The following is a 27,373-nucleotide window of genomic DNA, read 5'->3' as shown; positions in this document are numbered from 1 at the left end:
CGTTTTTTTCCCCACATTTCGGACTTGGCAGGGGTGTCTGGGTAATAAATTCTGGAGCGATTTGAGCATATCATACCTCTGCAGATTCCCACGGGTGTCCTCTTTTCAGAAATGCATGGGATTCCCTGTTTTTCTCGGTGGCTTGGACACCCGAGGCCCATATCTGTATGTTGTGCCAGTCGGCAGAGTGTCTCAAATTCCGGTCTGATAACAGACTTGGGGTTACTTGTGTTTTAGGCTTTCCCCTTGGCGGACAGGTAGGTGCACCCACACATGTGAGGTACTGTTTTCATCAGGATACCTGTGGGAACGCAGGACGGTAGGCCATGTGTTGTTGGGGGCGTTTTTCGATGGGTGAGCCGAGCGAAATGTTCGGAAAATGCATTTTTTCCCCACATTTCGGACTTTGCGGGGGTGTCTGGGTAATAAATTCTGGAGCGATTTGGCCATATCATACCTCTGTGGATTCCCACGGGTCTCCTCTTTTCGGAAATGCATGGGGTTCCCTGTTTTCCCCGGTGGACACCCGAGGCCCATCTTTATGTTGTGCCAGTCGGCAGAGCGTCTCAAATTCCGGTCTGAAAACAGACTTTGGATTACTTTTGTTTTAGGCTTTCCCCTTGGTGGCCAGGTAGGTGCACCCACACATGTGAGGTACCGTTTTCATCGGAACACCTGTGAGAAAGCGGGACGGTAGGCCATGTGTTGTTGTTGGCTTGTTTCGATGGGTGAGCCGAGAGAAATGTGCGGAAAATGCATTTTTTTTCCCCACTCTTTGGACTTTGCGGGGGTGTCTGGATAATACATTCTGGGGCGATTTGGGCACATCATACCTCTGCGGATTCCCACAGGTGTCTTCTTTTCGGAATTGCATGGGGATCCCTGTTTTCCTTGGTGGCTTGTACACCCGAGGCCCATATCTGTATGTTGTGCCTGACGGCAGAGCGTCTCAAATTCCGGTCTGAAAACAGACTTGGGGTTGCTTGTGTTTTAGGCTTTCCCCTTGGCAGCCAGGTAGGTGCACCCACACATGTGAGGTACTGTTTTCATCGGGATACCTGTGGGAACCCGGGATGGTAGGCCATGTGTTGTTGGGTTCGTATTTCGATGGGTTAGCCAAGCGAAATGTGCGAAAATATGTTTTTTTCCCACATTTCGGACTTTGCGGGTGTGTCTGGGTAATAAATTATGGGGCGATTTGGGCATATCATACCTCTGCGGATTGCCACGGGTGTCCTCTTTTAGGAAATGCATGAGGTTCTCTGTTTTCCCTGGTGGCTTGGACACCCGAGGCCCATATTTGTATGTTGTGCCGGTCGGCAGAGCGTCTCAAATTCCGGTCTGAAAACAGACCTGGGGTTACTTGTGCTTTAGGCTTTCCTCTTGGCGGCCAGGTAGGTGCACCCACACATGTGAGGTACCATTTTCAACGGGATACCTGTGGGAACGCGGGACGGTAGGCCATGTGTTGTTTGGGGCGTGTTTCGATGGGTGAGCCGAGTGAAATGTCCGCAAAATGTGTTTTTTCCCCACATTTCAGACTTTGAGGGGGTGTCTGTGTAATAAATTCTGGGGCGATTTGGGCACATCATACCTCTGCGGATTCCCACGGGTGTCGTCTTTTCGGAAATGCATGGGGATCCCTGTTTTCCCCGGTGGCTTGGACACCCGAGGCCCATATCTGTATGTTGTGCCGGTCGGCAGAGCGTCTCAAATTCCGGTCTCAAAACAATCTTGGGGTTACTTGCGTTTTAGGCTTTTCCCTTGGCGGCCAGGTAGGTACACCCACACATGTGAGGTACAGTTTTCATCGGGACACCTGTGGGAATGCGGGACAGTAGGCCGTGTGTTGTTGGGGGTGTGTTTCGATGGGTGAGCATAGCGGAATGTGTGGAAAATGCTTTTTTTCCCCCACATTTCGGACTTGGCAGGGGTGTCTGGGTAATAAATTCTGGAGCGATTTGAGCATATTATACCTCTGCAGATTCCCATGGGTGTCCTCTTTTCAGAAATGCATGGGATTCCCTGTATTCTCGGTGGCTTGGACACCCGAGGCCCATATCTGTATGTTGTGCCAGTCGGCAGAGTGTCTCAAATTCCGGTCTGATAACAGACTTGGGGTTACTTGTGTTTAAGGCTTTCCCCTTGGCGGACAGGTAGGTGCACCCACACATGTGAGGTACTGTTTTCATCAGGATACCTGTGGGAACGCAGGACGGTAGGCCATGTGTTGTTGGGGGCGTGTTTCGATGGGTGAGCCGAGCGAAATGTGTGGAAAATGCGTTTTTTTCAACATTTCGGAATTTGCGGGGATGTCTGGGTAATAAATTCTGGAGCGATTTGGGCATATCATACCTCTGCCGATTCCCACGGGTGTCCTCTTTTAGGAAATGCATGGGGTTCCCTGTTTTCCCCGGTAGCTTGGACACCCGAGGCCCATATCTGTATGTTGTGCCGGTTGGCAGAGCGTCTCAAATTCCGGTCTGAAAACAGACTTGGGGTTACTTTTGTTTGAGGCTTTCCCCTTGGCGGCCAGGTAGGTGCACCCACATATGTGAGGTACTGTTTTCATTGGGACACCTGTGGGAATGCGGGACGGTAGGCCATGTGTTGTTGGGGGTGTGTTTCGATGGGTGAGCCGAGCGAAATGTGCCAAAAATATGTTTTTTTTCCCACAATTCGGACTGTGCGGGGGTGTCTGGGTAATACATTCTGGAGCGATTTGGGCATATCATACCTCTGTGGATTCCCACGGGTTTCCTCTTTTTGGAAATGCATGGCGTTCCCTGTTTTCCCCAGTGGCTTGGACACCCGAGGCCCATATCTTTATGTTGTGCCTGTCGGCAGAGCGTTTCAAATTCCAGTCTGAAAACAGACTTTGGATTACTTTTGTTTTAGGCTTTCCCCTTGGCGGCCAGGTAGGTGCACACACACATGTGAGGTATCGTTTTCATCGGGACACCTGTGGAAAAGTGGGACGGTAGGCCATGTGTTGTAGTTGGCGTGTTTCGATGGGTGAGCTGAGGGAAATGTGCGGAAAATGCGTTTTTTCCCACATTTCGGAATTTGCGGGGGTGTCTGGGTAATAAATTCTGGAGCGATTTGGGCATATCATACCTCTGCTGATTCCCACGGGTGTCCTCTTTTCTGAAATGCATGGGGTTCCCTGTTTTCCCCGGTAGCTTGGACACCCGAGGCCCATATCTGTATGTTGTGCCTGTCGGCAGAGCGTCTCAAATTCCGGTCTGAAAACAGACTTGGGGTTGCTTGTGTTTCAGGCTTTCCCCTTGGCGGCCAGGTAGGTGCACCCACACATGTGAGGTACCGTTTTCATCGGGACACCTGTGGGAAGGTGGGACGGTAGGCCATGTGTTGTTGGGGGCGTGTTTCGATGGGTGAGGCAAGCGAAATGTGCGGAAAAAGCGTTTTTATTCCCACATTTAGGACTTTGTGGGGTTGTCTGGGTAATACATTCTGGGGCGATTTGTGCATATCATAACTCTGTGGATTCACACAGGTGTCTTCTTTTCGGAAATGCATGGGGTTCCCTATTTTCCCTGGTGGCTTGGACACCCGAGGCCCATATCTTTATGTTGTGCCAGTCGGCAGAGCGTCTCACATTCCGGTCTGAAAACAGACTTGGGGTTGCTTGTGTTTCAGGCTTTCCCCTTGGCAGCCAGGTAGGTGCACCCACACATGTGAGGTACCGTTTTCATTGGGACACCTGTGGGAACGTGGGACGGTAGGCCATATGTTGTTGGGGGCGTGTTTTGATGGGTGAGCCGAGCGAAATGTGGGGAAAATGTGTTTTTTTCCCACATTTTGGAATTTGCGGGGGTGTCTGGGTAATAAATTCTGGCGCGATTTGGGCATATCATACCTCTGCAGATTCCCACGGGTGTCCTCTTTTAGGAAATGCATGGGGTTCCCTGTTTTCCCCGGTAGCTTGGACACCCGAGGCCCATATCTGTATGTTGTGCCTGTCGGCAGAGCGTCTCAAATTCCGGTCTGAAAACAGACTTTGGGTTACTTGTGTTTTAGGTTTTCCCCTTGGCGGCCAGGTAGGTGCACCCACACATGTGAGGTACCGTTTTCATCGGGACACCTGTGGGAAGGCAGGACGGTAGGCCATGTGTTGTTGGGGGCGTGTTTCGATGTGTGAGCCAAGCGAAATGTGCGGAAAATGTGTTTTTTTTCCCACATTTTGGACTTTGCGGGGGTGTCTGGGTAATAAATTCTGGGGCGATTTGGACATATCATACCTCTGCGGATTCCCACAGGTGTCCTCTTTTCGGAAATGCATGGGGTTCCCTGTTTTCCCCGGTGGCTTGGACACCCGAGGCCCATATCAGTATGTTGTGCCGGTTGGCAGAGCGTCTGAAATTCCGGTCTGAAAACAGACTTGGGGTTACTTTTGTTTTAGGCTTTCCCCTTGGTGGCCAGGTAGGTGCACCTACACATGTGAGGTACTGTTTTCATTGGGACACCTGTGGGAATGCGGGACGGTAGGCCATATGTTGTTGGGGGCGTGTTTCGTTGGGTGAGCCGAGCAAAATGTGCAGAAAATGCATTTTTTTCCCACATTTCGGAGTTTGCGGGGGTGTCTGGGTAATAAATTTTGGAGCGATTTGGGCATATCATACCTCTGCGGATTCCCACGGGTGTCCTCTTTTCTGAAATGCATGGGGTTCCCCATTTTACCCGGTAGCTTGGACACCCGAGGCCCATATCTGTATGTTCTGCCGGTCGGCAGAACGTCTCAAATTCCGGTCTGAAAACAGACTTGGGGTTACTTGTGTTTTAGGCTTTCCCCTTGGCGGCCAGGTAGGTGCACCCACACATGTGAAGTACCGTTTTCATCGGGACACCTGTGGGAACGCGGACGGTAGGCCATGTGTTGTTGGGGGCGTGTTTCGATGGGTGAGCCAAGCGAAATGTGAGGAAAATGCGTTTTTATTCCCACATTTCGGACTTTGCGGGGGTGTCTGGGTAATAAATTCTGGGGCGATTTGGACATATCATACCTCTGCGGATTCCCACAGGTGTCCTCTTTTTGGAAATGCATGGGGTTCCCTGTTTTCCCCGGTGGCTTGGACACCCGAGGCCCATATCAGTATGTTGTGCCGTTTGGCAGAGCGTCTCAAATTCCGGTCTGAAAACAGACTTGGGGTTACTTTTGTTTTAGTCTTTCCCCTTGGTGGCCAGGTAGGTGCACCTACACATGTGAGGTACTGTTTTCATTGGGACACCTGTGGGAATGCGGGACGGTAGGCCATATGTTGTTGGGGGCGTGTTTCGTTGGGTGAGCCGAGCAAAATGTGCGGAAAATGCATTTTTTTCCCACATTTCGGAATTTGCGGGGGTGTCTGGGTAATAAATTCTGGAGCGATTTGGGCATATCATACCTCTGCGGATTCCCACCGGTGTCCTCTTTTCGTAAAAGCATGGGGTTCCCTGTTTTCCCCGGTGGCTTGGACACCCGAGGCCCATATCTGTATTTTATGCCGGTTGGCAGAGCGTCTCATATTCTGGTCTGAAAACAAACTTGGGGTTGCTTGTGTTTCAGGCTTTCCCCTTGGCAGCCAGGTAGGTGCACCCACACATGTGAGGTACCGTTTTCATCGGGACACCTGTGGGAACGCGGGACAGTAGGCCATATGTTGTTGGGGGCGTGTTTCGATGGGTGAGCTTAGCGAAATGTGCGGAAAATGCGTTTTTTTCCCACATTTCGGAATTTGTGGGCGTGTCTTGGTAATAAATTCTGGAGCGATTTGGGCCTATCATACCTCTGCGGATTCCCAGGGGTGTCCTCTTTTCAGAAATGTATGGGATTCCCTGTTTTCCCCGGTGGCTTGGACACCCGAGGCCCATATCTGTATGTTGTGCCGGTCGGCAGAGCGTCTCAAATTCCGGTCTGAAAACAGACTTGGGTTACTTGTGTTTTAGGCTTTCCCCTATAGGCCAGGTAGGTGCATCCACACATGTGAGGTACTGTTTTCATTGGAACACCTGTGGGAACGCGGGACGGTAGGCCATATGTTGTTGGGGGCGTGTTTCGATGGGTGAGCTTAGCGAAATGTGCGGAAAATGCGTTTTTTTCCCACATTTCGGAATTTGCGGGAGTGTCTGGGTAATAAATTCTGGAGCGATTTGGGCCTATCATACCTCTGCAGATTGCCACGGGTGTCCTCTTTTCAGAAATGCATGGGATTCCCTGTTTTCCCCGGTGGCTTGGACACCCAAGGCCCATATCGGTATGTTGTGCCTGTCGGCAGAGCGTCTCAAATTCCGGTCTGAAAACAGACTTGGGGTTACTTGTGTTTTAGGCTTTACCCTTGGCGGCCAGGTAGGTGCATCCACACATGTGAGGTACCGTTTTCATCGGGACACCTGTGGGAACGCGGCACACAGGCCATGTGTTGTTGGGGGCGTGTTTCGATGGGTGAGCCAAGCGAAATGTGCAGAAAATGCGTTTTTAATCCCACATTTCGGAATTTGCGGGGCTGTCTGGGTAATAAATTCTGGGGCGATTTGGGCATATCATACCTCTGCATAATCCACACGTGTGTTCTTTTCGGAAATGCCTGGGGTTTCCTGTTTTCCCCGGTGGCTTGGACACCGAGGCCCATATCTTTATGTTGTGCCGGTCGACAGACCGTCTCAAATTTCAGTCTGAAAACAGACTTGGGTTACATGTGTGTTAGGCTTTCCCCTTGGCGGCCAGGTAGGTGCACCCACACATGAGAGGTACCGTTTTCATTGGGATTTCTGTGGGAACGCGGGACGGTAGGCCATATGTTGTTGGGGGTGTGTTTCGATGGGTGAGCCGAGCGAAATGTGCGGAAAATGCGTTTTTTTCCCTCATTTTGGAATTTGCGGGGGTGTCTGGGTCATAAATTCTGGAGTGATTTGGCCGTATCATACCTCTGCGGATTCCCACGGGTGTCCTCTTTTTGGAAATGCATGGGGTTCCCTGTTTTCCCTGGTGGCTTGGACACCCGAAGCCCATATCTGTATGTTGTGCCTGTCGGCAGAGCGTCTCAAATTCCGGTCTGAAAACAGACTTGGGGATACTTGTGTTTAAGGCTTTCCCCTTGGCTGCCAGGTAGGTGCACCCACACATTTGAGGTACCGTTTTCATCGGGACACATGTGGGAATGCAGGACAGTAGGCCATGTGTTATTGGGGGCTTGTTTCGATAGGTGAGCCGAGCGAAATATGCGGAAAATGCTTTTTTTTCCCCACATTTCAGACTTTGCGGGGGTGTCTGGGTAATACATTCTGGGGCGATTTGGGCCTATCATACCTCTGCAGATTCCCACGGGTGTCCTCTTTTCAGAAATGCATGGGGTTCCCTCTTTTCCCCGGGGGCTTGGACACCCAAGGCCCATATCGGTATATTGTGCCTGTCGGCAGATCGTCTCCAATTCCGGTCTGAAAACAGACTTGGGGTTACTTGCGTTTTAGGCTTTCCCCTTGGCGGCCAGGTAGGTGCATCCACACATGTGAGGTACCGTTTTCATCGGGACACCTGTGGGTACGCGGGACGGTAGGCCATGTGTTGTTGGGGGCGTGTTTCGATGGGTGAGCCGAGCGAAATGTGCGGAAAATGCGTTTTTTTCCCACATTTCGGAATTTGCAGGGGTTTCTGGGTAATCAATTCTGGAGCAATTTGGGCATATCATACCTCTGCGGATTCCCACGGGTGTCCTCTTTTTGGAAATGCATGGGGTTCCCTGTTTTCCCCGGTAGCTTGGACACCCGAGGCCCATATCTGTATGTTGTGCCTGTCGGCAGAGCGCCTCAAATTCCGGTCTGAAAACAGACTTGGGGATACTTGTGTTTTAGGCTTTCCCCTTGGCGGCCAGGTAGGTGCATTCACACATGTGAGGTACCGTTTTCATCGGGACACCTGTGGGAACGCGGGACGGTAGGCCATGTGTTGTTGGGGGTGTGTTTCGATGGGTGAGCCAAGCGAAATGTGCGGAAAATGCATTTTTATTCCCATATTTCGGACTTTGCGGGGGTTTCTGGGTAATAAATTCTGGGGCGATTTGGGCATATCATACCTCTGCGTAATCCCACAGGTGTCCTCTTTTCGGAAATGCCTGGGGTTTCCTGTTTTCCCCGGTGGCTTGGAAACCAAGGCCCATATCTGTATGTTGTGCCGGTCGGCAAAGCGTCTCAAATTCCAGTCTCAAAACAAACTTGGGGTTACCTGTGTTTTAGGCTTCCCCTTGGTGGCCAGGTAGGTACACCCACACATGTGATGTGCAGTTTTCATTGTGACAACTGTGGGAATGCGGGACAGTAGGCCATGTGTTGTTGGGGGCGTATTTTGATGGGTGAGCCGAGCGGAATGTGTGGAAAATGCATTTTTTTCCCCACATTTTGGACTTGGCAGGGGTGTCTGGGTAATAAATTCTGGAGTGATTTGGACATATCATACCTCTGCAGATTCCCACGGGTGTCCTCTTTTCAGAAATGCATGGGGTTTCCTGTTTTTCCCGGTGGCTTGGACACCGAGGCCCATATCTGTATGTTGTGCCGGTCGGCAGAGTGTCTCAAATTCCGGTCTGAAAACAGACTTGGGGTTATTTGTGTTTTAGGCTTCCCCCTTGGCGGCCAGGAAGGTGCACCCACACATGTGAGGTACCGTTTTCATAGGGACACCTGTGGAAAAGTGGGACGGTAGGACATGTGTTGTTGGGGGGTTGTTTCAATTGGTGAGCTGAGCGAAATTTGTGGAAAATGCGTTTTTTTCCCACATTTCAGATTTTGCAGGGGTTTCTGGGTAATTTATTCTAGGGCGATTTGGGCATATCATACCTCTGCGGATTCCCACGGGTGTCCTCTTTTCGGAAATGCATGGGGTTCCCTGTTTTCCCCAGTGGCTTGGACACCCGAGGCCCATATCTGTATGTTGTGCCGGTCGACAGAGCGTCTCAAATTCCGGTCTGAAAACAAATTTGGGGTTACTTGTATTTTAGGCTTTCCCCTTGGCTGCCAAGTAGGTGCACCCACACATGTGAGGTACCGTTTTCATTGGGACACCTGTGGGAATGCGGCACGGTAGGCCGTGTTGTTGGGGGCGTGTTTCGATGGGTGAGCCGAGCGAAATGTGCGGAAAATGCATTTTTTTCCCACATTTCGTACTTTGCGGGGGTGTCTGGGTAATACATTCTGGAGCGATTTGGCCATACCATACCTCTGTGGATTCCCACGGGTGTCCTCTTTTCGGAAATGCATGGGGTTCCCTGTTTTCCCTGGTGGCTTGGACACCCGAGGCCCATATCTGTATGTTGTGCCGGTCGGCAGAGCGTCTCAAATTCCGGTCTGAAAACGACCTGGGGTTACTTGTGTTTTAGGCTTTACTCTTGGCGACCAGGTAGGTGCACCCACACATGTGAGGTACAGTTTTCATCGGGACACCTGTGGGAATGCGGGACAGTAGGCCATGTGTTGTTGGGGGCGTGTTTCGATGGGTGAGCCGAGCGGAATGTGTGGAAAATGCGTTTTTTCCCCACATTTCGGACTTGGCAAGGGTGTCTGGGTAATTAATTTCTGGAGCGATTTGGTGCATATCATACCTCTGCAGATTCCCACAGGTGATCTCTTTTCAGTAATGCATGGGGTTCCCTGTTTTTCCCGGTGGCTTGGACACCGAGGCCCACATCTGTATGTTGTGCCGGTTGGCAGAGTGTCTCAAATTCCGGTCTGAAAACAAACTTGGGGTTATTTGTGTTTTAGGCTTTCCCCTTGCCGGCCAGGTAGGTGCACCCACACATGTGAGGTACCGTTTTCATTGGGACACCTGTGGAAACGCGGCACGGTAGGCCATGTGTTGTTGGGGGCGTGTTTCGATGGGTGAGCCGAGAGAAATGTTCAAAAAATGAGTTTTTTCCCCACATTTCGGGCTTTGCGGGGGTGTCTGGGTAATAAATTCTAGGGCGATTTGTGCATATCATACCTCTGCGGATTCTCACGGGTGTCCTCTTTTCGGAAATGCATGGGGTTCCCTGTTTTCCCTGGTGGCTTTGACACCCGAAGCCCATATCTGTATGTTGTGCCGGTCGGCAGAGCGTCTCAAATTCCGGTCTGAAAACAAACTTGGGGTTACTTGTGTTTTAGGCTTTCCCTTGGCGACCAGGTAGGTGCACCCACACATGTGAGGTATTGTTTTCATCGGGACACCTGTGGGAATGCGGGACGGTAGGCCATGTGTTGTTTGGGGCGTGTTTCGATGGGTGAGCCGAGCGAAATGTGCGTAAAATGTGTTTTTTCCCCACATTTAGGACTTTGCGGGGGTGTCTGGGTGATAAATTCTGGGGCGATTTGGGCACATCATACCTCTGCAGATTCCCACAGGTGTCTTTTTTTCGGAAATGCATGGGGATCCCTGTTTTCCCCGGTGGCTTGGACACCCGAGGCCCATATCTGTAAGTTGTGTCGGTCGGCAGAGCGTCTCAAATTCCGGTCTGAAAACAGACGTGGGGTTGCTTGTGTTTTAGGCTTTCCCCTTGGCAGCCAGGTAGGTGCACCCACACATGTGAGGTACTGTTTTCATCGGGATACCTGTTGGAACCCGGGATGGCAGGCCATGTGTTGTTGGGTTCGTATTTCGATGGGTGAGCCAAGCGAAATGTGCAGAAAATGTGTTTTTTCCCACATTTCGGACTTTGCGGGTGTGTCTGGGTAATAAATTATGGGGCGATTTGGGCATATCATACCTCTGCGGATTGCCACGGGTGTCCTCTTTTCGGAAACGCATGAGGTTACCTGTTTTCCCTGGTGGCTTGGACACCCGAGGCCCATATCTATATCTTGTGCCAGTCGGCAGAGAGTCTCAAATTCCGGTCTGAAAACAAACTTGGGGTTATTTGTGTTTTAGGCTTTCCCCTTGCCGGCCAGGAAGGTGCACCCACACATGTGAGGTACCGTTTTGATAAGGACACCTGTAGGAACGCGGGACGGTAGGCCATGTGTTCTTGGGGGGTTGTTTTGATGGGTGAGCTGAACGAAATGTGTGGAAAATGCGTTTTTTTCCCACATTTCAGACTTTGCAGGGGTGTCTGGGTAATACATTCTGGGGCGATTTGGGCCTATCATACCCCTGCAGATTGCCACGGGTGTCCTCTTTTCAGGAATGCATGGGGTTCCCTGTTTTCCCTGGTGCCTTGGACACCCGAGGCCCATATCTGTATGTTGTGCCGGTCGGCAGACCATCTCAAATTCCAGTCTGAAAACAGACTTGGGGTTACTTGTGTTTTAGGCTTTCCCCTTGGCTGCCAGGTAGGTGCACCCACACATGTGAGGTACCGTTTTCATTGGGACACCTGTGGCAACGCGACACAGTAGGCCATGTGTTGTTGGGGGCGTGTTTCGATGGGTGAGCCGAGAGAAATGTTCAAAAAATGAGTTTTTTCCCAACATTTCGGGCTTTGCGGGGGTGTCTGGGTAATACATTCTAGGGCGATTTGTGCATATCATACCTCTGCGGATTCCCACGGGTGTCCTCTTTTCGGAAATGCATGGGGTTCCCTGTTTTCCCTGGGGATTTGGACACCCGAAGCCCATATCTGTATGTTGTGCCGGTCGGCAGAGCGTCTCAAATTCCGGTCTGAAAACAAACTTGGGGTTACTTGTGTTTTAGGCTTTCCCCTTGGCGACCAGGTAGGTGCACCCACACATGTGAGGTACCGTTTTCATCGGGACACCTGTGGGAATGCGGGACGGTAGGCCATGTGTTGTTTGGGGCGTGTTTCTATGGGTGAGCCGAGCAAAATGTGCGTAAAATGTGTTTTTTCCCCACATTTCGGACTTTGCGGGGGTGTCTGGGTAATAAATTCTGGGGCGATTTGGGCACATCATACCCTGCAGATTCCCACAGGTGTCTTCTTTTCGGAAATGCATGGGGATCCCTGTTTTCTCCGGTGACTTGGACACCCGAGGCCCATATCTGTATGTTGTGCCGGTCGGCAGAGCGTCTCAAATTCCGGTCTGAAAACAGACGTGGGGTTGCTTGTGTTTTAGGCTTTCCCCTTGGCAGCCAGGTAAGTGCACCCACACATGTGAGGTACTGTTTTCATCGGGATACCTGTGGGAACCCGGGATGATAGGCCATGTGTTGTTGGGTTCGTATTTCGATGGGTGAGCCAAGCGAAATGTGCGTAAAATGTGTTTTTTCCCCACATTTCGGACTTTGCGGGGGTGTCTGGGTAATAAATTCTGGGGCGATTTGGGCACATCATACCTCTGCGGATTCCCACAGGTGTCTTCTTATCGTAAATGCATGGGGATCCCTGTTTTCCCCGGTGGCTTGGACACCCGAGGCCCATATCTGTATGTTGTGCCGGACGGCAGAGCGTCTTAAATTCCGGTCTGAAAACAGACTTGGGGTTGCTTGTGTTTTAGGCTTTCCACTTGGCAGCCAGGTAGGTGCACCCACACATGTGAGGTACTGTTTTTATTGGGATAGCTGTGGGAACCCGGGATGGTAGGCCATGTGTTGTTGGGTTTGTATTTCGATGGGTGAGCCAAGCGAAATGTGCGGAAAATGTGTTTTATTCCCACATTTCGGACTTTGCGGGTGTGTCTGGGTAATAAATTATGGGGCGATTTGGGCATATCATACCTCTGCGGATTGCCACGGGTGTCCTCTTTTCGGAAACGCATGAGGTTACCTGTTTTCCCTGGTGGCTTGGACACCCGAGGCCCATATCTGTATGTTGTGCCGGTCTGCAGAGCGTCTCAAATTCCGGTCTGAAAACAGACCTGGGGTTACTTGTGATTTAGGCTTTCCTCTTGGCGGCCAGGTAGGTGCACCCACACATGGGAGGTACCATTTTCATCGGGACACCTGTGGGAACACGGGACAGTAAGCCATGTGTTGTTGGGGGCGTGTTTCGATGGGTGAGCCGAGCGAAATGTTCGGAAAATGCATTTTTTCCCCACATTTCGGACTTTGCGGGGTTGTCTGGGTAATAAATTCTGGAGCGATTTGGCCATATCATACCTCTGTGGATTCCCACGGGTCTCCTCTTTTCGGAAATGCATGGGGTTCCCTGTTTTCCCCGGTGGACACCCGAGGCCCATCTTTATGTTGTGCCAGTTGGCAGAGCGTCTCAAATTCCGGTCAGAAAACAGACTTTGGATTACTTTTGTTTTAGGCTTTCCCCTTGGTGGCCAGGTAGGTGCACCCACACATGTGAGGTACCGTTTTCATCGGAACACCTGTGGGAAAGCGGGACGGTAGGCCATGTGTTGTTGTTGGCGTGTTTCGATCGGTGAGCCGAGCGAAATGTGCGGAAAATGCATTTTTTTTCCCCACTCTTTGGACTTTGCGGGGGTGTCTGGATAATACATTCTGGGGCGATTTGGGCACATCATACCTCTGCGGATTCCCACAGGTGTCTTCTTTTCAGAAATGCATGGGGATCCCTGTTTTCCTTGGTGGCTTGTACACCCGAGGCCCATATCTGTATGTTGTGCCTGTCGGCAGAGCGTCTCAAATTCCGGTCTGAAAACAGACTTGGGGTTGCTTGTGTTTTAGGCTTTCCCCTTGGCAGCCAGGTAGGTGCACCCACACATGTGAGGTACTGTTTTCATCAGGATACCTGTGGGAACCCGGGATGGTAGGCCATGTGTTGTTGGGTTCGTATTTCGATGGGTTAGCCAAGCGAAATGTGCGGAAAATATGTTTTTTTCCCACATTTTGGACTTTGCGGGTGTGTCTGGGTAATAAATTATGGGGCGATTTGGGCATATCATACCTCTGCGGATTGCCACGGGTGTCCTCTTTTAGGAAATGCATGAGGTTCTCTGTTTTCCCTGGTGGCTTGGACACCCGAGGCCCATATCTGTATGTTGTGCCGGTCGGCAGAGCGTCTCAAATTCCGGTCTGAAAACAGACCTGGGGTTACTTGTGCTTTAGGCTTTCCTCTTGGCGGCCAGGTAGGTGCACCCACACATGTGAGGTACCATTTTCAACGGGATACCTGTGGGAACGCGGGACGGTAGACCATGTGTTGTTTAGGGCGTGTTTCGATGGATGAGCCGAGTGAAATGTCCGCAAAATGTGTTTTTTTCCCCACATTTCAGACTTTGAGGGGGTGTCTGTGTAATACATTCTGGGGCGATTTGGGCACATCATACCTCTGCGGATTCCCACGGGTGTCGTCTTTTCGGAAATGCATGGGGATCCCTGTTTTCCCCGGTGGCTTGGACACCCGAGGCCCATATCTGTATGTTGTGCCGGTCGGCAGAGCGTCTCAAATTCCGGTCTCAAAACAATCTTGGGGTTACTTGTGTTTTAGGCTTTTCCCTTGGCGGGCAGGTAGGTACACCCACACATGTGAGGTACAGTTTTCATCGGGACACCTGTGGGAATGCGGGACAGTAGGCCGTGTGTTGTTGGGGGCGTGTTTCGATGGGTGAGCATAGCGGAATGTGCGGAAAATGCGTTTTTTTCCCCACATTTCGGACTTGGCAGGGGTGTCTGGGTAATAAATTCTGGAGCGATTTGAGCATATCATACCTCTGCAGATTCCCACGGGTGTCCTCTTTTCAGAAATGCATGGTATTCCCTGTTTTTCTCGGTGGCTTGGACACCCGAGGCCCATATGTTGTGCCAGTCGGCAGAGTGTCTCAAATTCCGGTCTGATAACAGACTTGGGGTTACTTGTGTTTTAGGCTTTCCCCTTGGCGGACAGGTAGGTGCACCCACACATGTGAGGTACTGTTTTCATCAGGATACCTGTGGGAACGCAGGACGGTAGGCCATGTGTTGTTGGGGGCGTGTTTCGATGGGTGAGCCGAGCGAAATGTGTGGAAAATGCGTTTTTTTCGACATTTCGGAATTTGCGGGGATGTCTGGGTAATAAATTCTGGAGCGATTTGGGCATATCATACCTCTGCGGATTCCCACGGGTGTCCTCTTTTAGAAAATGCATGGGGTTCCCGGTTTTCCCCGGTAGCTTGGACACCCGAGGCCCATATCTGTATGTTGTGCCGGTTGGCAGAGCGTCTCAAATTCCTGTCTGAAAACAGACTTGGGGTTACTTTTGTTTGAGGCTTTCCCCTTGGCGGCCAGGTAGGTGCACCCACACATGTGAGGTACTGTTTTCATTGGGACACCTGTGGGAATGCGGGACGGTAGGCCATGTGTTGTTGGGGATGTGTTTCGATGGGTGAGCCGAGCGAAATGTGCCAAAAATATGTTTTTTTTCCCACAATTCGGACTGTGCGGGGGTGTCTGGGTAATACATTCTGGAGCGATTTGGGCATATCATACCTCTGTGGATTCCCACGGGTTTCCTCTCTTTGGAAATGCATGGGGTTCCCTGTTTTCCCCAGTGGCTTGGACACCCGAGGCCCATATCTTTATGTTGTGCCTGTCGGCAGAGCGTTTCAAATTCCAGTCTGAAAACAGACTTTGGATTACTTTTGTTTTAGGCTTTCCCCTTGGCGGCCAGGTAGGTGCACCCACACATGTGAGGTATCGTTTTCATCGGGACACCTGTGGAAAAGTGGGACGGTAGGCCATGTGTTGTTGTTGGCGTGTTTCGATGGGTGAGCTGAGGGAAATGTGCGGAAAATGCGTTTTTTTCCCACATTTCGGAATTTGCGGGGGTGTCTGGGTAATAAATTCTGGAGCGATTTGGGCATATCATACCTCTGCTGATTCCCACGGGTGTCCTCTTTTCTGAAATGCATGGGGTTCCCTGTTTTCCCCGGTAGCTTGGACACCCGAGGCCCATATCTGTATGTTGTGCCTGTCGGCAGAGCGTCTCAAATTCCGGTCTGAAAACAGACTTGGGGTTACTTGTGTTTTAGGCTTTCCCCTTGGCGGCCAGGTAGGTGCACCCACACATGTGAGGTACCGTTTTCATCGGGACACCTGTGGGAAGGTGGGTCGGTAGGCCATGTGTTGTTGGGGGCGTGTTTCGATGGGTGAGGCAAGCGAAATGTGCGGAAAAAGCGTTTTTATTCCCACATTTCGGACTTTGTGGGGTTGTCTGGGTAATACATTCTGGGGCGATTTTTGCATATCATAACTCTGTGGATTCACACAGGTGTCTTCTTTTCGGAAATGCATGGGGTTCCCTATTTTCCCTGGTGGCTTGGACACCCGAGGCCCATATCTTTATGTTGTGCCAGTCGGCAGAGCGTCTCACATTCCGGTCTGAAAACAGACTTGGGGTTGCTTGTGTTTCAGGCTTCCCCCTTGGCGGCCAGGAAGGTGCACCCACACATGTGAGGTACCGTTTTCATAGGGACACCTGTGGGAACGTGGGACGGTAGGCCATGTGTTGTTGGGGGGTTGTTTCGATTGGTGAGCTGAGCGAAATGTGTGGAAAATGCGTTTTTTTCCCACATTTCAGATTTTGCAGGGGTTTCTGGGTAATAAATTCTAGGGCGATTTGGGCATATCATACCTCTGCGGATTCCCACGGGTGTCCTCTTTTCGGAAATGCATGGGGTTCCCTGTTTTCCCCAGTGGCTTGGACACCCGAGGCCCATATCTGTATGTTGTGCCGGTCGACAGAGCGTCTCAAATTCCGGTCTGAAAACAAATTTGGGGTTAGTTGTATTTTAGGCTTTCCCCTTGGCTGCCAAGTAGGTGCACCCACAAATGTGAGGTACCGTTTTCATTGGGACACCTGTGGGAATGCGGCACGGTAGGCCGTGTTGTTGGGGGCGTGTTTCGATGGGTGAGCCGAGCGAAATGTGCGGAAAATGCATTTTTTTCCCACATTTCGTACTTTGCGGGGGTATCTGGGTAATACATTCTGGAGCGATTTGGCCATACCATACCTCTGTGGATTCCCACGGTGTCCTCTTTTTGGAAATGCATGGGGTTCCCTGTTTTCCCCGGTGGCCTGGACACCCGAGGCCCATATCTTTATGTTGTGCCAGTCGGCAGAGCGTCTCAAATTCCGGTCTGAAAACAGACTTATGGTTACTTGTGTTTTAGGCTTTCCCCTTGGTGGCCAGATAGGTGCACCCACACATGTGAGGTACCGTTTTCATCGGGACACCTGTGGGAAAGTGGGACGGTAGGCCATGTGTTGTTGTTGGCGTGTTTCGATGGGTGAGCCGAGCGAAATGTGCGGAAAATGCATTTTTTTAACCACATTTTGGACTTTGCAGGGGTGTCTGGATAATAAATTCTGGGGCGATTTGGGCATATCATACCTCTGCGGATTCCCACGGGTGTCCTCTTTTCGGAAATGCAAGGTGCATGGGGTTCCCTGTTTTTCTCGGTGGCTTGGACACCCGAGGCCCATATCTGTATGTTGTGCCGGTCAGCAGAGTGTCTCAAATTGCGGTCTGAAAACAGACTTAGGGTTGCTAGTGTTTTAGACTTTCCTCTTGGCAGCCAGGTAGGTGCACCCACACATGGGAGGTACCGTTTTCATCGGGATACCTATGGGAACGCGGGACGTTAGGCCATGTGTTGTTTGGGGCGTGTTTCGATGGGTGAGCCGAGCGAAATGTGCGCAAAATATGTTTTTTTCCCCACATTTCAGACTTTGCGGGGGTGTCTGGGTAAAAAATTCTGGGGCGATTTGGGCACATCATACCTCTGTGGATTCCCACGGGTGTCTTCTTTTCAGAAATGCATGGGGATCCCTGTTTTCCCCAGTGGCTTGGACACCCGAGTCTCATATCTGTATGTTGTGCCGGTCGGCAGAGCGTCTCAAATTCCGGTCTGAAAACAAACTTGGGGTTACTTGTGTTTTAGGCTTTCCCCTTGGTGGCCAGGTAAGTACACCCACACATGTGAGGTACAGTTTTCATCGGGACAACTGTGGGAATGTGGGACAGTAGGCCGTGTGTTGTTGGGAGCGTGTTTTGATGGGTGAGCCGAGCGGAATGGGCGGAAAATGCGTTTTTTTACCCACATTTCGGACTTGGCAGGGGTGTCTGGGTAATAAATTCTGGAGCGATTTGGGCATATCATACCTCTACGGATTCCCACGGGTGTCCTCTTTTCTGAAATGCATGGGGTTCCCTGTTTTTCTCGGTGGCTTGGATACCCGAGGCCCATATCTGTATGTTGTGCCGGTCGGCAGAGTGTCTCAAATTCCGGTCTGTAAACAGACTTGGGGTTACTTGTGTTTAGGCTTTCCCCTTGGCGGCCAGGTAAGTACACCCACACATGTGAGGTACAGTTTTCATCGGGACACCTGTGGGAATGTGGGATAGTAGGCCGTGTGTTGTTGGGGGCGTGTTTTGATGGGTGAGCCGAGCGGAATGGGCGGAAAATGCGTTTTTTTACCCACATTTCGGACTTGGCAGGGGTGTCTGGGTAATAAATTCTGGAGCGATTTGGGCATATCATACCTCTACGGATTCCCACGGGTGTCCTCTTTTCGGAAATGCATGGGGTTCCCTGTTTTTCTCGGTGGCTTAGATACCCGAGGCCCATATCTGTATGTTGTGCCGGTCGGCAGAGTGTCTCAAATTCCGGTCTGAAAACAGACTTGGGGTTACTTGTGTTTTAGGCTTTCCCCTTGGCGGCCAGGTAGGTGCACCGACACATGTGAGGTACCGTTTTCATCGGGAGACCTGTTGGAACGCGGGACGGTAGGCCATGTGTTGTTGGGGGCGTGTTTCGATTGGGTGAGAAGAGCAAAATGTGCGGAAAATGCATTTTTTTCCCACATTTCGTACTTTGCGGGGGTATCTGGGTAATACATTCTGGAGCGATTTGGGCATATCATACCTCTACGGATTCCCACGGGTGTCCTCTTTTCGGAAATGCATGGGGTTGCCTGTTTTCCCCGGTGGCTTGGACACCCGAGGCCCATATCTTTATGTTGTGCCAGTCGGCAGAGCGTCTCAAATTCCGGTCTGAAAACAGACTTATGGTTACTTGTGTTTTAGGCTTTCCCCTTGGTGGCCAGATAGGTGCACCCACACATGTGAGGTACCGTTTTCATCGGGACACCTGTGGGAAAGTGGGACGGTAGGCCATGTGTTGTTGTTGGCGTGTTTCGATGGGTGAGCCGAGCGAAATGTGCGGAAAATGCATTTTTTTAACCACATTTTGGACTTTGCAGGGGTGTCTGGATAATAAATTCTGGGGCGATTTGGGCATATCATACCTCTGCGGATTCCCACGGGTGTCCTCTTTTCGGAAATGCATGGTGCATGGGGTTCCCTGTTTTTCTCGGTGGCTTGGACACCCGAGGCCCATATCTGTATGTTGTGCCGGTCAGCAGAGTGTCTCAAATTGCGGTCTGAAAACAGACTTAGGGTTGCTAGTGTTTTAGACTTTCCCCTTGGCGGCCAGGTAAGTACACCCACACATGTGAGGTACAGTTTTCATCGGGACACCTGTGGGAATGTGGGACAGTAGGCCGTGTGTTGTTGGGGGCGTGTTTTGATGGGTGAGCCGAGCGGAATGGGCGGAAAATGCGTTTTTTTACCCACATTTCGGACTTGGCAGGGGTGTCTGGGTAATAAATTCTGGAGCGATTTGGGCATATCATACCTCTACGGATTCCCACGGGTGTCCTCTTTTCGGAAATGCATGGGGTTCCCTGTTTTTCTCGGTGGCTTGGATACCCGAGGCCCATATCTGTATGTTGTGCCGGTCGGCAGAGTGTCTCAAATTCCGGTCTGAAAACAGACTTGGGGTTACTTGTGTTTTAGGCTTTCCCCTTGGCGGCCAGGTAGGTGCACCGACACATGTGAGGTACCGTTTTCATCGGGAGACCTGTTGGAACGCGGGACGGTAGGCCATGTGTTGTTGGGGGCGTGTTTCGATTGGGTGAGAAGAGCAAAATATGCGGAAAATGCGTTTCTTTTCCCACATTTCGGACTTGGCAGGGGTGTCTGTGTAATAAATTCTGGAGCGATTTGGGCATATCATACCTCTACGGATTCCCACAGGTGTCCTCTTTTCGGAAATGCATGGGGTTGCCTGTTTTCCCCGGTGGCTTGGACACCCGAGTCTCATATTTGTATGTTGTGCCGGTCGGCAGAGCGTCTCAAATTCAGGTCTGAAAACAGACTTGGGTTACTTGTGTTTTAGGCTTTCCCCTTGGCGGCCAGGTTGGTGCACCCACACATGTGAGGTACCGTTTTCATTGGGACACCTGTGGAAACGCGGGACGGTAGGCCATGTGTTGTTGGCGGTGTGTTTCGATGGGTGAGCCAAGCGAAATGTGCAGAAAATGTTTTTATTTTCCCACATTTCGGAATTTGCAGGGGTGTCTGGGTAATACATTTTGGAGCGATTTGGGCATATCATACCTCTGCAGATTCCTACGGGTGTCCTCTTTTCAAAAATGCATGGGGTTCCCTGTTTTCCCCGGTGGCTTGGACACCCGAGGCCCATATCTTTATGTTGTGCCAGTCGGCAGAGCGTCTCAAATTCTGGTCTGAAAACAGACTTATGGTTACTTGTGTTTTAGGCTTTCCCCTTGGTGGCCAGATAGGTGCACCCACACATGTGAGGTACCGTTTTCATCGGGATACCTGTGGGAAAGTGGGACCGTAGGCCATGTGTTGTTGTTAGCGTGTTTCGATGGGTGAGCCGAGCGAAATGTGCGGAAAATGCATTTTTTTAACCACATTTTGGACTTTGCAGGGGTGTCTGGATAATAAATTCTGGGGCGATTTGGGCATATCATACCTCTGCGGATTCCCACGGGTGTCCTCTTTTCGGAAATGCAAGGTGCATGGGGTTCCCTGTTTTTCCCGGTGGCTTGGACACCCGAGGCCCATATCTGTATGTTGTGCCGGTCAGCAGAGTGTCTCAAATTGCGGTCTGAAAACAGACTTAGGGTTGCTAGTGTTTTAGACTTTCCTCTTGGCAGCCAGGTAGGTGCACCCACACATGGAAGGTACCGTTTTCATCGGGATACCTATGGGAACGCGGGACGTTAGGCCATGTGTTGTTTGGGGCGTGTTTCGATGGGTGAGCCGAGCGAAATGTGCGCAAAATATGTTTTTTTCCCCACATTTCAGACTTTGCGGGGGTGTCTGGGTAAAAAATTCTGGGGCGATTTGGGCACATCATACCTCTGTGGATTCCCACGGGTGTCTTCTTTTCAGAAATGCATGGGGATCCCTGTTTTCCCCGGTGGCTTGGACACCCGAGTCTCATATTTGTATGTTGTGCCGGTCGGCAGAGCGTCTCAAATTCCGGTCTGAAAACAAACTTGGGGTTACTTGTGTTTTAGGCTTTCCCCTTGGCGGCCAGGTAAGTACACCCACACATGTGAGGTACAGTTTTCATCGGGACACCTGTGGGAATGCGGGACAGTAGGCCGTGTGTTGTTGGGGGCGTGTTTTGATGGGTGAGCCGAGCGGAATGGGCGGAAAATGCGTTTTTTTACCCACATTTCGGACTTGGCAGGGGTGTCTGGGTAATAAATTCTGGAGCAATTTGGGCATATCATACCTCTATGGATTCCCACGGGTGTCGTCTTTTCGGAAATGCATGGGGTTCCCTGTTTTTCTCGGTTGCTTGGATACCCGAGGCCCATATCTGTATGTTGTGCCGGTCGGCAGAGTGTCTCAAATTCCGGTCTGAAAACAGACTTGGGGTTACTTGTGTTTTAGGCTTTCCCCTTGGCGGCCAGGTAGGTGCACCGACACATGTGAGGTACCGTTTTCATCGGGAGACCTGTTGGAACGCGGGACGGTAGGCCATGTGTTGTTGGGGGCGTGTTTCGATTGGGTGAGAAGAGCAAAATATGCGGAAAATGCGTTTCTTTTCCCACATTTCGGACTTGGCAGGGGTGTCTGTGTAATAAATTCTGGAGCGATTTGGGCATATCATACCTCTACGGATTCCCACGGGTGTCCTCTTTTCGGAAATGCATGGGGTTGCCTTTTTTCCCTGGTGGCTTGGACAATGAGGCCCATATCTGTATGGTGTGCCCGTCGGCAGAGCTTCTCAAATTCAGGTCTGAAAACAGACTTGGGTTACTTGTGTTTTAGGCTTTCCCCTTGGCGGCCAGGTTGGTGCACCCACACATGTGAGGTACCGTTTTCATTGGGACACCTGTGGAAACGCGGGACGGTAGGCTATGTGTTGTTGGCGGTGTGTTTCGATGGGTGAGCCAAGCGAAATGTGCAGAAAATGTTTTTATTTTCCCACATTTCGGAATTTGCAGGGGTGTCTGGGTAATACATTTTGGAGCGATTTGGGCATATCATACCTCTGCGGATTCCCACGGGTGTCCTCTTTTCAAAAATGCATGGGGTTCCCTGTTTTCCCCGGTGGCTTGGACACCCGAGGCCCATATCTGTATGTTGTGCCAGTCGGCAGAGCGTCTCAAATTCCGGTCTGAAAACAGACTTGGGTTACTTGTGTTTTAGGCTTTCCCCTTGGCTGCCAGGTTGGTGCACCCACACATGTGAGGTACCATTTTCATCGGGACACCTGTGGGAATGCGGGACAGTAGGCTGTGTGTTGTTGGGGGCGTGTTTCGATGGGTGAGCCGAGCGGAATGGGCGGAAAATGTGTTTTTTTCCCACATTTCGGAATTTGCAGTGGTGTCTGTGTAATAAATTCTGGAGCGATTTGGGCATATCATACCTCTGCGGAGTCCCACGGGTGTCCTCTTTTCAGAAATACATGGGGTTCCCTGTTTTCCCTGGTGGCTTGGACAATGAGGCTCATGTCTGTATGGTGTGCCCGTCGACAGAGCTTCTCAAATTCAGGTCTGAAAACAGACTTGGGTTACTTGTGTTTTAGGCTTTCCCCTTGGCGGCCAGGTTGGTGCACCCACACATGTGAGGTACCGTTTTCATTGGGACACCTGTGGAAACGCGGGACGGTAGGCCATGTGTTGTTGGCGGTGTGTTTCGATGGGTGAGCCAAGCGAAATGTGCAGAAAATGTTTTTATTTTCCCACATTTCGGAATTTGCAGGGGTGTCTGGGTAATACATTTTGGAGCGATTTGGGCATATCATACCTCTGCGGATTCCCACGGGTGTCCTCTTTTCAAAAATGCATGGGGTTCCATGTTTTCCCCGGTGGCTTGGACACCCGAGGCCCATATCTGTATGTTGTGCCAGTCGGCAGAGAGTCTCAAATTCCGGTCTGAAAACAGACTTGGGTTAACTTGTGTTTTAGGCTTTCCCCTTGGCGGCCAGGTTGGTGCACCCACACATGTGAGGTACCTTTTTCATTGGGACACCTGTGGGAACGCGGGACGGTAGGACATGTGTTGTTGGGGGCATGTTTCGATGGGTGAGCCAAGCGGAATGTGCGGAAAATGCGTTTATTTTCCCACATTTCGTAATTGCAGGGGTGTCTGGGTAAAAAATTCTGGAGCGATTTGGGCATATCATACCTCTGCGGAGTCCCACGGGTGTCCTCTTTTCAGAAATGCATGGGGTTCCCTGTTTTCCCCGGTGACTTGGACACCCAAGGCCCATATCTGTATGGTGTGCCGGTCGGCAGAGCATCTCAAATTCCGGTCTGAAAACTGACTTGGGGTTACTTGTGTTTGAGGCTTTCCCCTTGGCAGCCAGGTAGGTGCACCCACACATGTGAGGTACTGTTTTCTACGAGACACCTGTGGGAATGCGGGACGGTAGCCCATGTGTTGTTGGGGGCGTGTTACGATGGGTCAGCCAAGCAAAATGTGCGAAAAATGCATTTTTTTCCCACATTTCGGACTTTGCGGGGGTGTCTGAGTAATACATTCTGGGGCGATTTCAGCATATCATACCTCTGCGGATTCCCACGGGTGTCCTCTTTTTCGGAAATGCATGGGGTTCCCTGTTTTCCCTGGTGGCTTGGACACCCGAGGCCCATATCTGTATGTTGTGCCGGTCGGCAGAGCGTCTCAAATTCCGGTCTGAAAACAGACTTGGGGTTACTTGTGTTATAGGCTTTGCCCTTGGCGGCCAGGTTGGTGCACCTACACATGTGAGGTACCTTTATCATTGGGACACCTGTGGGAACGCGGGACGGTAGGACATGTGTTGTTGGGGGCATGTTTCGATGGGTGAGCGAAGCGGAATGTGCGAAAAATGCATTTTTTTCCCACATTTCGGACTTTGCGGGGGTGTCTGGGTAATACATTCTGGAGCGATTTGGGCATATCATACCTCTGCATATTCCCATGGGTGTCCTCTTTTTGGAAATGCATGTGGTTCCCTGTTTTCCCCGGTGGCTTGGATACCCAAGGCCCATATCTGTATGTTGTGCCGGTCGGCAGAGCGTCTCAAATTCCAGTCTGAAAACAGACTTAGGGTTACTTGTGTTTTAGGCTTTCCCCTTGGCGGCCAGGTTGGTGCACCTACACATGTGAGGTACCTTTATCATTGGGACACCTGTGGGAACGCGGGACGGTAGGACATGTGTTGTTGGGGGCATGTTTCGATGGGTGAGCGAAGCGGAATGTGCAGAAAATGCGTTTATTTTCCCACATTTCGGAATTGCAGGGGTGTCTGGGTAAAATATTCTGGAGCGATTTGGGCATATCATACCTCTGCGGAGTCCCACGGGTGTCCTCTTTTCAGAAATGCATGGGGTTCCCTGTTTTCCCCGGTGACTTGGACACCCGAGGCCCATATCTGTCTGGTGTGCCGGTCGGCAGAACGTCTCAAATTCCAGTCTGAAAACAGACTTGGGGTTACTTGTGTTTTAGGCATTCCCCTTGGCGGCCAGGTAGGTGCACCCACACATGTGAGGTACTGTTTTCTACGAGACACCTGTGGGAATGCGGGACGGTAGCCCATGTGTTGTTGGGGGCGTGTTACGATGGGTCAGCCAAGCAAAATGTGCGAAAAATGCATTTTTTTCCCACATTTCGGACTTTGCGGGGGTGTCTGAGTAATACATTCTGGGGCGATTTCAGCATATCATACCTCTGCGGATTCCCACGGGTGTCCTCTTTTTCGGAAATGCATGGGGTTCCCTGTTTTCCCTGGTGGCTTGGACACCCGAGGCCCATATCTGTATGTTGTGCCGGTCGGCAGAGCGTCTCAAATTCCGGTCTGAAAACAGACTTGGGGTTACTTGTGTTATAGGCTTTGCCCTTGGTGGCCAGGTAGGTGCACCCACACATGTGAGGTACTGTTTTCATCAGGACACCGGTGGGAACGTGGGACGGTAGGCCATGTGTTGTTGGGGGCGTGTTTCGATGGGTGAGCCAAGCGGAATGTCCGGAAAATGCGTTTATTTTCCCACATTTCGAATTGCAGGTGTGTCTGGGTAATACATTCTGGGCGGATTTGGGCACATCATACCTCTGCGGATTCCCACGGGTGTCTTCTTTTCAGAAGTGCATGGGGATCCCTGTTTTCCCCGGTGGCTTGGACACCCGAGTCCCATATCTGTATGTTGTGCCGGTCGGCAGAGCGTCTCAAATTCTGGTCTGAAAACAGACTTGGGTTACTTGTGTTTTAGGCTTTCCCCTTGGCGGCCAGGTTGTTGCACCCACACATGTGAGGTACCTTTTTCATTGGGACACCTATGGGAACGCGGGACAGTAGGACATGTGTTGTTGGGGGCGTGTTTCGATGGGTGAGCCAAGCGGAATGTGCGGAAAATGCGTTTATTTTCCCACATTTCGGAATTGCAGGGGTGTCTGGGTAAAAAATTCTGGAGCGATTTGGGCATATCATACCTCTGCGGAGTCCCAAGGGTGTCCTCTTTTCAGAAATGCACGGGGTTCCCTGTTTTCCCCGGTGGCTTGGACACCCGAGGCCCATATCTGTATGGTGTGCTGGTCGGCAGAGCGTCTCAAATTCCTTTCTGAAAACAGACTTGGGGTTACTTGTGTTTTAGGCTTTCCCCTTGGCGGTCAGGTAGGTGCACCCACACATGTGAGGTACTGTTTTCTTCGGGACACCTGTGGGAACGCGGGACGGTAGCCCATGTGTTGTTGGGGGCGTGTTACGATGTGTCAGCCGAGTAAAATGGGCGAAAAATGCATTTTTTTCCCACATTTCGGACTTTGTGGGGGTGTCTGGGTAATACATTCTGGGGCGATTTCGGCACATCATACCTCTGCGGATTCCCACGGGTGTCCTCTTTGCGGAAATGCATGGGGTTCCTTGTTTTCCCTGGTGGCTTGGACACCGAAGGCCCATATCTGTATGTTGTGCCGGTCGGCAGAGCGTCTCAAATTCCGGTCTGAAAACAGACTTGGGGTTACTTGTGTTATAGGCTTTGCCCTTGGTGGCCAGGTAGGTGCACCCATACATGTGAGGTACTGTTTTCATCAGGACACCGGTGGGAACGTGGGACGGTAGGACATGTGTTGTTGGGGGCGTGTTTTTTTTGGGTGAGCCAAACGGAATGTGCGGAAAATGCATTTATTTTCCCACATTTCGGAATTGCAGGGGTGTCTGGGTAATAAATTCTGGGGCGATTTGGGCACATCATAGCTCTGCGGATTCCCACGGGTGTCTTCTTTTCAGAAATGCATGGGGATCCCTGTTTTCCCCGGTGGCTTGGACACCTGAGTCCCATATCTGTATGTTGTGCCGGTCGGCAGAGCGTCTCAAATTCCGGTCTGAAAACAAACTTGGGGTTACTTGTGTTTTAGGCTTTCCCCTTGGCGGCCAGGTAGGTACACACACACATGTGAGGTACAGTTTTCATCGGGACACCTGTGGGAATGCGGGACAGTAGGCCGTGTGTTGTTGGGGGCGTGTTTCGATGGGTGAGCCGAGCGGAATGTGCGGAAAATGCGTTTTTTTACCCACATTTCGGACTTGGCAGGGGTGTCTGGGTAATAAATTCTGGAGCGATTTGGGCATATCCTACCTCTACAGATTCCCATGGGTGTCCTCTTTTTGGAAATGCATGGGGTTCCCTGTTTTACTCGGTGGCTTGGACACCCGAGGGCCATATCTGTATGTTGTGCCGTTCGGCAGAGTGTCTCAAATTCCGGTCTGAAAACAGACTTGGGGTTACTTGTGTTTTAGGCTTTCCCCTTGGCGGCCAGGTAGGTGCACCGACACATGTGAGGTACCGTTTTCATCGGGAGACCTGTTGGAACGCGGGACAGTAGGCCATGTGTTGTTGGGGGCGTGTTTCGATTGAGTGAGAAGAGCAAAATATGCGGAAAATGCGTTTCTTTTCCCACATTTCGGACTTGGCAGGGGTGTCTGTGTAATAAATTCTGGAGCGATTTGGGCATATCATACCTCTACGGATTCCCACGGGTGTCCTCTTTTCGGAAATGCATGGGGTTGCCTGTTTTCCCTGGTGGCTTGGACAATGAGGCCCATATCTGTATGGTGTGCCCGTCGGCAGAGCTTCTCAAATTCAGGTCTGAAAACAGACTTGGGTTACTTGTGTTTTAGGCTTTCCCCTTGGCGGCCAGGTTGGTGCACCCACACATGTGAGGTACCGTTTTCATTGGGACACCTGTGGAAACGCAG

Source organism: Ambystoma mexicanum, chromosome 2p (genome assembly GCF_040938575.1).
Source record: "Ambystoma mexicanum isolate Mex_15411 chromosome 2p, UKY_AmexF1_1, whole genome shotgun sequence".
In the NCBI taxonomy this organism is placed as follows: domain Eukaryota; kingdom Metazoa; phylum Chordata; class Amphibia; order Caudata; family Ambystomatidae; genus Ambystoma; species Ambystoma mexicanum.
Note: the sequence above shows the minus strand (reverse complement) of the source record.